The following is an 11,966-nucleotide window of genomic DNA, read 5'->3' on the forward strand; positions in this document are numbered from 1 at the left end:
ATTGCCAGTTACGGGTTTTGATTCCCAAACCTATCCTGCTATGGTAGGGCTGCCAATCCCCAGGTGGGAGCCATTTCTGAGTTGGTGCCTGTTTGAAGTTTTGTTGTTCAGTCGCACAGTCGAGTCCGACTCTTTGGGACCCCATGGACAAAGTCACACCAGGCCTTCCTGTCTTCCACCATCCTCTGAAGTCTGCTCAACTTTGCGTTTGTTACATCAGTAATGCTGTCCAGCCATCTCATCTTTTGCCGTCCCCTTCTTCTTTTGCCTTCTGTCTTTCCCAGCATCAGGGTCTTCTCCAGTGAGTGCCCCATTCACATTTGGGGGCCAAAGTATTTGAGCTTCAGCTTCAGCATCTGACCTTCCAGGGAACAGTCTGGGTTGATTTCCCTTAGGACTGACTGATTTGATCTTCTTGCAGTCCAAGGGACTCTCAAGAGTCTTCTCCAGCACCACATCTCAAAAGCATCCACACTAGATACCTGCAAACAGAGAAGGAACAGAAGCTCAGGGCAGATCTCATTCAGCTGGCACAAAAATGTTTTCTCTCATGAGTGCTCCCTTGGTGGCCAAAGTATTGGAGCTTCAGCTTCAGCATCTGACCTTCCAGGGAACAGTCTGGGTTGATTTCCCTTAGGACTGACTGATTGGATCTTCTTTCAGTCCAAGGGACTCTCTATATGTCCATTGCTTAAAGATTTGTTGATGCAGGAGCTACAAGTTGACTCCCTGCACTTTGGTGCTCTACTATCTTCCATGAATGCACTCTTTGAGAATTTTGTCTGTGTCTCTATCAATGTTTCCTCTAAACTGAAGTTGGTTGAGACTATATGTCCTTGGATGAAATACTGTGAGATTACTTTCGTGTTATATGGAAGAGGTTGTTGATACTGATGAACTGTGAAGCTGTATGAATTGTGGTCCGTGGATTATTTGATTTGAAGGAAAATGGAGTAGAGCTTTCCATTGCTTGAAGATTTGTTGAAGTGAGAGCTACAAGTCTTTGCTGCACTTTGGTGCTCTACTATCTTCCATGAATGCACTCTTTGAGAGGTTTGTTGATGTCTTTATCAATGTTCCCTCTAAGCTGCAGAGTCTTGTGAGCAAAAATTCTACTTTGTGAGCTACTGGCATTAAAGTTGTGAGCTACTGTATAAATTAGTGTGCTCTGAGGGTGAAAGAGGAGAGAAAAAGTAGGCTTGAAACTCAACATCAAAAAAAACCTAAGATCATGGCATCCGGCCCCATCACACCTTGGCAAATAGAAGGAGAAGACATGGAAGTAGCGACAGACTTCACATTTCTAGGATCCAAGATCACTGCAGATGGTGACTGTAGCCATGAAATTAAAAGACGTTTGCTCTTTGGGAGGACAGCTACGGTGAACCTGGGCAGTATAATAAAAAGTAGAGACATCACCCTGCCAACAAAAGTCTGTATAGTCAAAGCGATGGTATTCCCAGTAGTCATGTATGGCTGTGAGAGTTGGACCATAAGGAAGGCCGAGCGCAGAAGAATAGATGCTTTTGAGATATGGTGCTGGAGAAGAATCTTGAGGGTCCCTCAGACTGCAAGAAGATCCAATCAGTCAGTCCTAAGGGAAATCAACCCTGACTGTTCCCTGGAAGGTCAGATGCTGAAGATGAAATACTTTGGCCCCCAAATGAGAAGGGAACACTCCCTGGAGAAGACCCTGATGCTGGGAAAGACAGAAGGCAAAAGAAGAAGGGGGCAGCAAAAGATGAGATGGCTGGACAGTGTTACTGATGTAACTAACACGAATTTGAGCAGACTTCGGAGGATGGTGGAAGACAGGAGGGCCGGGCGTGACTTTGTCCAGGGGGTCGCAAAGAGTCCGACTTGACTTTGCGACTGAACAGCAGCAAAAGAGTTCATCCTTCCTGAGCTAAGACAAAAATGTTTGAGCTGGAGGCTAAAAAACTGCGAGCTCGCTCATGTTAACTCAGTTTAGAGGGAACACTGGTCTCTATGTATTTGTGTATTCTCACCTATTATTATATTATTGTATTGTAATATAGTCTTAGTAATTGTTGGTCACTATAACTATTCGTGGTTGTGTGTTTATTCAATCCCCAGGTGGGGGCAAAGGATCCCCCAGTTTGGAGGCCCTCCCCCTGCTTCAGGGTCATCAGAAAGTGGGAGAAGGGAGGGAAATGTCTGCTGGGTACTCCATTGTACCCTATAGGGTATAATGGAGAATTGATCTGCATATGAACATATGAAGCTGCCTTCTACTGAATCAGACCTTTGGTCCATCAAAGTCAGTATTGCCTTCTCAGACTGGCAGCGGCTCTCCAGGGTCTCAAGCTGAGGTTTTTCACACCTATTTGCCTGGACCCTTTTTTGGAGATGCCAGGGATTGAACCTGGGACCTTCTGCTTCCTAAGCAGATGCTCTACCACTGAGCCACCGTCCCTCCCCTGCAGTTACCTGGGGTTCTGGGAGGGTGCTGTTTTTTGAGGTAGAGGCACCAAATTTTCAGCATAGCATCTAATGTCTCTTCTCAAAATACCCTCCAGGTTTCAAAGGGATTGGACTAGGGGGTCCAATTCTATGAGCCCCCCAAAAAGTGCCCCTATCCATTATTTCCAGTGGAGGGAAAGCATTTAAAAGGTGTGTGGTCCCTTTAAATGTGATGGCCAGAACACCCTTTGGAGTTCAATCAAGGTGGTCACAACCTTGCTTCCGGCTCCACCCCAATGTCTCCTGGCTCCACCCCCAAAGTCCCCAGATATTTCTTGAATTGGACTTGGCAACCCTAATGGGTCTGGAGAAGGTTCAAATGTAAATTAGAGATGCCAGGGCTTTTTTTTTTTTTTTAGCAGGAACACACAGGAATGCAGTTGCAGCTGACTTGGCTTCAGGAGGTGAAGGAGAAGATATTGGATTTATACCCTGCTCTGAATCTCAAGGTCCCCCAGTAGCCTACAATCTCCTTTCCCTTCCTCCCCCACAACAGACACCCTGTGAAGTAGGTGGGGCTGAGAGAGCTCTCCCAGAAGCTGCCCTTTCAATTACAACTCCTACGAGAGATATGGCTGACCCAAGGCCATTCCAGCAGCTGCAAATGGAGGAGTGGGGAATCAAACCAAGTTCTCCCAGATAAGACTCTGCGCACTTAACATTTGGCAACCCTATGCTGTGGTAGGGTTGCCAAGTCCAATTTAAGAAATATCTGGGGACTTTGTGGGTGGAGCCAGGAGACTTTGGGGGTGGAGCCAGGAGACATTAGGGGCAGAGCCAGGAGCAAGGCTGTGACAAGCATAAATGAACTCCAAGGGAGTTCTGGCCTTCACATTTAAGGGGACGGCACACCTTTTCAATTCCTTCCTTCCATAGGAAATAATGAAGGATAGGGGCACCTTCTTTTGGGGCTCATAGAATTGGCCCCCCTGGTCCAATATTTTTGAAACATGGGGGGTATTTTAGGGAGAGACACTAGATGCTATACTGAAAATTTGGTGCCTCTACCCCAAAAAACAGCCCTCCCAGAGCCCCAGATACCCGCAGATCAATTCTCCATGATTTTCTATGGGAATAAATCTCCCTAAGGAATAACAGAGTTCCCAGCAGACATTTCCCTCCCCTCCCCCCGCTTTCTGATGATCCTGAAGCGGGGGGGAGGGTCTCCAAACCGGGGGATCCCCTGCCTCCACCTGGGGATTGGCAACCCTATGCTGTGGCAAGTTTTTGAGAGTGAACCTGCGGATCTCAACACCGTTGGAAAGGCAGGTGTGGTTTGCAAGCACGGAGGAGCCAGAGAACATGTCGATCGCCCTCCCTCTCCCTCCCCGCTTAGCAATGCTGTCCTTCGTGGCCAAAAAACGCAAGGTGTGAAAACAGGCCCATGTGCGTGCATTGTCTTTGATGGTTTACGCAGGCCTGTAATTTCCCTTTCCCCAGCACCTGGGGTCGCGTGGGAGAGCTCCGATTAAGTTAATGTTTACAAAGCGCTTTGAACAGCCCAGTAATGATCACACCTAGCTATTGGAACGTAAGCAATACTGTCATTAAAATAATGGTTAGGTAGGCACCCTGCTGAAAGAATACAAGCCCGGCGCATTAAAAGCATTTATATAGCATTCCGTAAACATACGCCTTAAAAAAAAACAAAAAACTTTTTTGAACAAGAAGACCTGGATTTCTCAAGAGCATCGGAGAAGACATCCACCCTCAGATGCTTACATAAACATCTATTCAGGGGTGGAATGCTAGCAGGAGCTCCTTTGCATATTAGGCCGCACCCCCCTGATGTAGCCAATCGTCCAAGAGCTTGCAAGGCTCTTTTTTGTAAGGTTTGGGAGGATTGGCTACATCAGAGGGGTGTGGCCTAATATGCAAAGGAGCTCCTGCTAGAATCCCACCCCTGCATCTATTTATTTATTTAGGTCCCCTGTGGGGACCTAAAGCAGCTAATCACAGCCTTGATGTAGCCAATCCTTCAAGAGCTTACAAGGCTCTTTTTTTGTAAGCTCTTGGACGATTGGCTACAACAGGTGGGTGTGGCCTAATAGGCAAAGGAGCTTCTGCTTGAATTCCACCCCTGAGTGTGATAATATCATGTTTGGGAAAACATGGGAAACCACAAAGTTTCCAATGATTCTTGGAGGCATTGAAGGACATCCAGGGATGTCCTTCTGACCTTTCATGGTTGTGAGACCTCTCCCCACTTTATCGCTGTCCCCAACTCTCCCTTAAGTTGGGAGGAAACTCTCCCAACATCTGATATAGTGTTCCCAGCCTCCCACTAAAGACAGGGTTTCCCCCAATTTCAAGGCCTCCAACCCACCACCACAAAAGTGGCCAGCAGAGGGAACCTGGCCTCCAAAGAGCATCAGAGTTTTCCCAAAAATACTAGAGCAGGGGTAGCCAAACTTGCTTAACTTAAGAGCCAAACAGAATGAACATCAGATTTTGTGAGCCACAAGACATGAACATCAGATGTTTGAGAGCCATGAGGGAGGGAAATAGATGGGGAGGAGAGAGGTGGAAATAAAGCAACTTTAACTCTACATGTATTCTCCAAGCTGCCAGCTGGCTTGGTGAAGAGATTTAAAGTCAGAAATGTCTTTTCCAAGCCAGCCCGTGGGGGCTTCGAGAGCTGCACAATACGTGTGAAAGTGCCACAAGTGGCTCTCGAGCCACAGTTTGGTCACCCCTGCACTAGAGCATTCCACCCCCTCCCCCGTGACATGCCTAGCATGCTAACATCCAGGGGTGGAATTCTAGCAGGAGCTCCTTTGCATATTAGGCCACACACTCCTGATGTAGCCAATCCTCCAAGAGCTTATAAAAAAGAGCCTCGTAAGGTCTCGGAGGATTGGCTACGTCAGGGGTGTGTGGCCTAATATGAAAAGGAGCTCCTGCTAGAATTCCATCCCTAATAACATCACTCCTGGGTGACATCATCGCACCACGTGTGTGAAGAAGTTCTCCCGCCGGGCAACCCTAATCTGAATATTAGAAGTGTTCTATCTCTGATTCCAGAAGTCCTGTCTATCATGGGTAACAGCCAACACCAGGCCTGGCCTCCATTAATACCTCTGACCCCTTTTAAGCTAGGGTTGCCAAGTCCAATTCAAGAAATATCTGGGGACTTTGGGGGTGGAGCCAGGAGACTTTGGGGGTGGAGCCAGGAGACATTGGGGGCAGAGCCAGGAGCAAGGGTGTGACAAGCATAATTGAACTCCAAGGGAGTTCTGGCCATCACATTTAAAGGGACAGCACACCTTTATGAAGGATAGGGGCACCTTCTTTTGGGGCTCATAGAATTGGACCCCCTGGTCCAATCTTTTTGAAACCTGAGAGGTATTTTGGGGAGAGGCACTAGATGCTATACTGAAAATTTGGCGCCTCTACCTCAAAAAACAGCCCCCCCCAGAGCCCCTGACACCCACGGATCAATTCCCTATCATTCCCTATGGGAATCATTCCTGGAGGCGCATAATGGCTATGGGGGTGGAGCTTCCCCCACCGGCCAGCTGGCTGGGGGAGGGGGGAAGCCTGTAAAACCAGGGCATCCCCCACTGGGACCTGGGGATTGGGAAGCCTATTTTAAGCTGATTCAAATGCCCTTGGAAGTTTAGGATGTCTAGGGTCAAAAAACAGTACACTGCCTTGCTCCTCGAAAGGAACTGGAAGCCAATATAATTGGATCAGAATAGCAATGGTATTATCCCCATGGTTAACCCTGTACAATGGGTAGTCCAGATTTGGATGCCTTGAAGTTTCCAAGACCTTTTCACAGGCAGCCTATTGTTGAACCACATTACAGTGAGTCCAGATGCTAGCAGGGGAGATGTAATTGCGGCCAGGTTTTACAGGCACATAGAGGAAGAAGAGTGAGATTTATTCCTTTGCTTCCTGTGGTAGAGAGAACTGCTCTCTGTTCTATATTTTTCAGACATTATCGACTGGCTCAAGGCTGCAGGGCTATTTTTGTAGCAGGAACTCCTTTGCATATTAGGCCACACCTCCCCGATGTAGCCAATCCTCCAAGAGCTTACAGGGCTCTTCTTACAGGGCCTGCTGTAAGCTGCAGGAGGATTGGCGACATCAGGGGTGTGCGGCCCAGGGACGGAATTCTAGCAAGAGCTCCTTTGCATATTAGGCCACACACCCCTGATGTAGCCAATCCTCCAAGAGCTTACAGGGCTCTTCTTACAGGGCCTGCTGTAAGCTGCAGGAGGATTGGCGACATCAGGGGTGTGCGGCCCAGGGACGGAATTCTAGCAAGAGCTCCTTTGCATATTAGGCCACACACCCCTGATGTAGCCAATCCTCCAAGAGCTTACAGGGCTCTTCTTACAGGGCCTGCTGTAAGCTGCAGGAGGATTGGCTACATCAGGGGTGTGCGGCCCAGGGACGGAATTCTAGGAAGAGCTCCTTTGCATATTAGGCCACACATCCCTGATGTAGCCAATCCTCCAAGAGCTTACAGGGCTCTTAGTGCAGGGCCTACGGTAAGCTCCAGAAGGATTGGCTACACCGAGGGGGTGTCGCCTAATATGCAAAGGAGCTCCTGCCACAAAAAGAAGCCCTGCTCAAGGGGATACAGTTAAGTCTCTAAATCAACATCTCTTTGCTTCATTGAGCAAGATATATCTGATTGGTTTTCAGATTGGTTGCCAAAGAATACAGTTATTATTAATACTACCCCCCCCCCCCCACACACACACTTGAAAGTAGTTTTAAAGAAGGAAATGCAATTTAGGAGAATTCTGATAAAGTGACTATAGACTTTATTGCATATTGTAAGACCAGTCTGATGTGATCGATGCAGTATGATGTTAATTGGACTGCCAATCCCCTGGGTAGGGTGGCAGAGGGAAAATCATGAGTGTGATGATGTCACTTCCAGGGAAAATCTGGAAGTGACAGTGGTACATATGAACATATGAAGCTGCCTTCTACTGAATCAGACCCTCGGTCCATCAAAGTCAGTGTTGTCTTCTCAGACTGGCAGCGGCTCTCCAGGATCTCAAGCTGAGGTTTTTCACACCTATTTGCCTGGACTCCTTTTTTGGAGATGCCGGGGATTGAACCTGGGACCTTCTGCTTCCCAAGCAGACGCTCTACCACTGAGCCACCGTCCCTCCCCTAAAGGAGGGAGGTTTGAGAGCGGTCCAAAAATTCAATGATTTTTGAGTTTATGATGATTCCTAGAGTTACCCTCTTGTCACTTCCAGGTTTTCCTTGGAATGACATCATCATCCATGCGACGATGCACCATGCGATGTCCATACCCCCCACCCTCAATTCTGCTGGTTGCCAGCCTCTTTCAGGGTTGGCCACGGTCAGTATTTGGGTGGGAGTCCACCAAGGAGAAGTGGGTTGCTATGCAGAGAAAGACAATGCTTAAGCCACCTCTGTTCGTTTCTAGCCTAAAACATTCCATGGCTGGGCGCACCGTGACTCAGTTGCGACTTGGTGGCTTCTCCTTTTTCTTCTTAGCCATTATGATTTTGGCACTCTAAAGAGAGATCGCGCTTCGTGTGATCCTCGCAATGCACACGATTGACCTTTTGCATTAAGAGGGTGCCACACACATTATCCAGGTTTGGTTCATGCGATTGGAAATTCAGATTTTTTTTTTGAGGGTCTGCATTTCTGTGTATCGAAGCTGGAAAATACATGTGCTCATGCTGGAATTGTAACTTCACATAGCGGAAGCATCAAGGGTATGGGATTCTTCCATTATGAGAGGTGGAATGCCAAAATCATAATTTGTGGTCTAGGACCTGCCTACCTTAGGGACCGTCTCTCCCCACATGTTCCCCAGAGAGTGCTGAGATCGGGGTCTCAGAACCTCCTTACAATCCCTGGGCCAAAGGAGGCCCGTCTGAAAATAACTAGAGACAGGGCCTTTTCGATTGCAGCCCCCTGTTGGTGGAACCAGCTCCCGGAGGAGGTGAGGGCCCTGCGGGATCTCAGACAGTTCCGCAGGGCCTGTAAGACAATCCTCTTCCGGCTGGCATACAACTGACCGATATCTGAATATCCAAATTCATGAACATCAGCATATCTGAACTTTGGAATACTTGAAGAACCGACTTTTAGGGAAGATGTAGCATGGTATATTGATAAATGTGTTTTTATGTATTTTACTGTATTAATTTTTAATGTATTTAACTTGATTTACTGTTAGAGTTTTATGTTGTGAGCCGCCCTGAGCCCGCTTCGGTGGGGTAGGGCGGGATATAAATGGAAAGAAAGAAAGAAAGAAAGAAAGAAAGAAAGAAAGAAAGAAAGAAAGAAAGAAAGAAAGAAAGAAAGAAAGAAAGAAAGAAAGAAAGAAAGAAAGAAAGCTTGAGCAGAGGGGAGAGGAGGAAGAAGAAGACAAAGATTATATAATGAGTTCAGCCAGCTTGAGGTAAGCAAGAACATTTTTCATTTCATTTATTTATTTCTGTTAACTTATAGCCCGCCCTTTCCCGTAATGGGCTGAGGGTGGGTTCCAGCACAACCAAACAATCAGATCAACAGTAAAAACAATCAAGAAATAAATAATACAATTAAAGCAGATTAAAATTTAAGCTAGTTCAGCCATTAATTCAGAGGTTAAATTTGAGCGGCATGGTATGGTGCGGACACATTATTTAAGCCAACAGTGTTGGGAGGCCGGTCTGATGACATAATAGGGTAAAGACGTCCACCTGCCTCAGCCATAGGCCTTTCATAACAGCTCCATTTTACAGGCCCTTTGGAATGGCAACAGATCTGGCAGGGCCCAAACCTCTAGAGGGAGCTGATTCCACCAGGTTGGGACCAGGGCCGAAAAAAACCCTGGCCCTGGTCGAGGCAAGCCGGACGTCCCTTGGGCCATGGACGGTCAGAAGATATCGGCCAGCTGATCGCAATGATCTCCGGGGCATCATTATTGAACAAGAGCAGAACTGAACACAAACAGGCCACACCACTCCTTATATTCATTTGGCCTGAGTTAAACACGCCCCCTTATGTGGACAGCAATTCATGCTATTGGTCTCTCCAGGATCCTTCATTTGCATTTCCTGAAAGAAATGCTTTGCTTCCTGATTGGCTGGTTCTAAAGGAACAGCCAATCGGAACATAGGTATCAGGGTCCAGGAGGGTTAATGAAGAATGCTTCAAGGTCAACTAACAGACAGAACAAACCAGCAGGCAAAATAGGGTCAAGTCGAATTCAAGAAATACCTGGGGACTTTGGGGGTGGAGCCAGGAGACATTGGGGCGGAGCCAAGATCAAGGCTGTGACAAGCATAATTGAACTTCAAGGGAGTTCTGGCCATCACATTTAAAGGGGCAGCACATCTTTTTAAATGCCTTCCTTCCATAGGAAATAATGAAGGATAGGGGCACCTTCTTTTGGAGCTCATAGCATTGGACCCCCTGGTCCAATCTTTTTGAAACTTGGGGGGTATTTTGGGGAGAGGCACTAGATGCTATACTGAAAATTTGGTGCCTCTATCTCAAAAAAAGCCCCCCCCTAGAGCCTCCGATACCCACAGATCAATTCCCCATCATTCCCTATGGGAATCGTTCATGGAGGTGCATGATGGCTGTGGGGGTGGGGCTTGTCCCGCTGGCCAGCTGGCTGGGGGAGGGGGGAAGCCTGTAAAACCGGGGGATCCCCCTCTGGGACGTGGGGATTGGGAAGCCTAAGACAAAACAACCAATACACAGCAAAGAAGAAGAAGAAGATCTCCTGCCATCCTTTCCTGTAGTTCTTTGCCTCGATTCCCCCCCCCCCCTTCCCTTGCATGTGTCGTCTGAATGGAGGCCCCAAATAAAATCTCTCAACGAGGATCCGTCTTTTTGCTTAACAGCCGTCATTTTTATATAAAATCGGAAGGTATTTGTATTACATCTCCGTCCCTTCCATCTCCAACTCATAGCAATGTTGCAACTATTCCCTCCTGAAAACTGTATTCATTTCTCATTAAAGATATTTCATGTTTTATTCAGGAATTTAAATGAAGCTATCAGAGTTTGTAATGGCACCAGTTTGGGATAATTGTATCTCAGTGTTGCCAGCCTCTAGAGTTCTAATTAATGTATATTTAGATCTTTGGCTGTCTTTAGGAAGAACGGTTGAATATAGAAGGCCTGAGAATGGAAATTATTTTTAAAAGAGAGGGAGGAAGAAGAAAATAGTGATGTTTGGATGAGAAAATCTCCTTCAAAAGAGGGGAATTTGGGTAATAGCCCACAATTTTTCCACCCTTGTAACTATTTTCTGATCAGAAATGGCTCTCAAGCTGGGTTGACTTTTAGGAAAATTATTGCTGTATCACTTGTAAATTGGGGGGGAAAGATCCCAATTTGCTATTTCTCCCTGCCTTGAATCCCACCCCCCCTACAATTTGCATTCCTTGACTTCTGCAGCCACAATAAATTAGAATCAAAGTTTCACCGACACGTTCTGAATTGAAATCTCAGTTCCGTCTTTCCTCCTAAGGTTTAATATGGAGATGGGCTTACCTTTTTCGGTCCACAGAGATACAGCCAGAACTCCTCAGGCAAGAACTCTTTAAGGGCTGATGGTATCAGCACCCTGCTGGTGGTGAAGGCCTTGGCATAGTTCAGTGGGGCTTAGAATTCAAGTCTGGAGGGGTAGCAGAAACCCCCCTCCAGAAATGTGACCCAAGTCAGTGACAGAGAACTCTGTGAAATCAATTGTCCAGTCCTCCTTGGCCAACAACAGGGGATCACAGAATCCTAGAGTTGGAAGGGACCTCTGGGATCATCTAGTCCAACTCCCTGCACCATGCAGAAACATCACAAATACCTCCCCCACCCCTGCTCCATGCCCAGAAGATGAGCGGGGGGGGGGGGACCCACCAGGATTCCTGGCCAATCTGACTTGGAGAAAATTACTTCCTGCCCCCGAAGTGGCAATCAGCATTTCCCTGAGCACATAAGAAGGGGCCACAAGAAGAAGAAGAAGAGGGAGCTTAGATGTCCTTTACGGGACATAATAAATAGATCCCTCTCGGAGGGGCGTTTTCCATCACCTCTGAAAGAGGCCTTGGTCCGCCCCCTCCTGAAAAAATGTACAGCAGATCCGGCCGAATTGGCAAATCACCGACCGGTTTCTAATTTACCGTTTTTAGGTAAAATTATTGAGAGGGCAGTGGCGCTGCAACTACAGGGTTTTCTGGATGACGCTTCCATCCTAGACCCTTGCCAGTCCGGCTTTCGCCCGGGCCACGGGACGGAGACAGTGCTGGTCGCCTTGGCAGATGACCTCCAGCGGCAACTGGATCGAGGTGGCGTGGCGGTGCTGATGTTGTTGGACCTGTCGGCAGCGTTCGACACGGTCGACCATCAGCTACTGACCCGCCGCCTCGCCGACATAGGGGTCAGGGGGCTGGCCTTACAATGGCTTTCCTCCTTCCTCAAAGGTCGGGGACAAAGGGTGGCAATCGGGGGTGAGCTCTCCCGGAGGCGCACACTAGATTGTG

General features: G+C 47.6%; 1 non-coding gene across 1 annotated transcript; it reads right to left on the reverse strand.

Moving 5' to 3' along the window:
- Nucleotides 1-2,365: 2,365 nt before the first annotated feature.
- On the reverse strand, nt 2,366-2,432 carry TRNAP-AGG (transfer RNA proline (anticodon AGG)). Its single transcript has one exon. It is a non-coding gene; the product is annotated as a tRNA-Pro (tRNA).
- Between the last annotated feature and the right edge of the window lie 9,534 nt (nt 2,433-11,966).

Source organism: Heteronotia binoei, chromosome 19, assembly GCF_032191835.1.
Source record: "Heteronotia binoei isolate CCM8104 ecotype False Entrance Well chromosome 19, APGP_CSIRO_Hbin_v1, whole genome shotgun sequence".
NCBI lineage: Eukaryota > Metazoa > Chordata > Lepidosauria > Squamata > Gekkonidae > Heteronotia > Heteronotia binoei.